This window comes from Apium graveolens, chromosome 5 (genome assembly GCF_009905375.1).
Source record: "Apium graveolens cultivar Ventura chromosome 5, ASM990537v1, whole genome shotgun sequence".
NCBI lineage: Eukaryota > Viridiplantae > Streptophyta > Magnoliopsida > Apiales > Apiaceae > Apium > Apium graveolens.
In genome coordinates, this window is record NC_133651.1 from 6650020 (window position 1) to 6651653 (window position 1634).

Below are 1634 nucleotides of genomic sequence, written 5' to 3' on the forward strand. Positions count from 1 at the left end.
GGGCTTATTCTATTTTGGAAGGGAGCTTGGACATGTGTGTGATGTATATGTGCTTTTGGTCAGGGGTGTATGTTTGTGTTCGTGTGTTTCATATTTATTCTTTATTTGTTGTTGTGCCTTAGAGTTGAAGTGTGATTCTTGCTCATACATGAAATAGTTTGTTAAAATATTCGCATGTTACTTTAAAATAGTCTAACCTTTAACCAAATTGATCTCAATGTTAACTGGTACCTTCATGATTGAAAAGGTGATAATGTACTTCCATGCGAGAATGTGTAATTAGCCTAACACCTTGATGTCATTTTACTTAAATATTAACTCTTTGCATATTCCATGCGAGAATGTGTAATTAGCCTAACACCTTGATGTCATTTTACTTAAATATTAACTCTTTGCATAACCTGCCCCCCCCCGAAGAACTAGTTTTGCTACTAGGTTAAACATTTGATTATTATCTGATACATCTAAATTGTGAGCACTCGCAGAGAGATCGATGAACATGTATGTGTTTGAGTATGCCGTATTTATGCTTTTAGTTGCTGATTTGTCTTAGAGTTGAATAGTGATTTTTGGTGATACGCTAGATAGTTTTTTAAAATGTTGTATGTTGTTTTAAAATTAATCTAACATTTAATCAAATTGATCTCAATGTTACCTCGTACCTTCAAGATTATAAATATAATAATTTACTTCTATCCAAGGACATATAATTAGCCTAGAACCTTAATGGCATTTCATAGCCAAGAACTAGTTTTGCTATTAGGTTAACCATAATGTTGTTATATGTTTTGTAGCCAAGAATTAGTGCTCATAGTTTTATATGATTTTGATATCTCCCTCGCTTTTATATGATTTTGACTAGTTAAATAATTGTGCATTATTTTTGTAACCTGGTTGAGTCTCACTGCTAATTTACCGGAACCAAGTTAATTAGAAGTTGTATTAACAAAATGCAATTCTGGTGTTCAAGTGATAAAGTCTGCATATTATTGTGTACAAAGTTAGTATTATTAAATTTGGAAGTTTTTGAATACATATTTGTGTAATTTCTGTAGTTGTGCAAAAATAGAAAATAGAATAAAAAGAAATAGAGGAGTTATTTAGGAAGGTTGTTAACAATATTTTCACCTCAGTGTTGGAACAGATTTTCACTCCAGTGAGCAAAATCTGAGACACTTAGATTTTTAATTTTTATTCAGTGAGGTCTAGCTCTTGCAGGTCTAGCTCTTGCAGGAGATATACATATATCAATTTTTTATGTCATTTTTTCTTGTGGTTATTTTAACAATTTTGTTGTATTGTACATTTTTATTATTTTTTGACTACTGCTGCTTTAAACTACAAGCTAAATTCATTTAACCTGTATTATTTAGATACATATAAGTAGTTAACTATTTTGGTGAATATGAGCAAAAGCTGTCTACCTATATTGTTAGCAACCTAGTCTAAACAGATTGTCTGGATTGTCTGATTCTTATTTGCAGAATAATGCATCAGATCATGTGGAGCTGCAGGAAGATGACAATGATATCCATTTAGAGGAGTTGGAAACCCGCTTCCCTCTTTAGGCTGAAGATTATTGTTTGTGATATCTTTGGTCTGAGAACCTTTTAAAACATTTTCTTCTGTTTAAA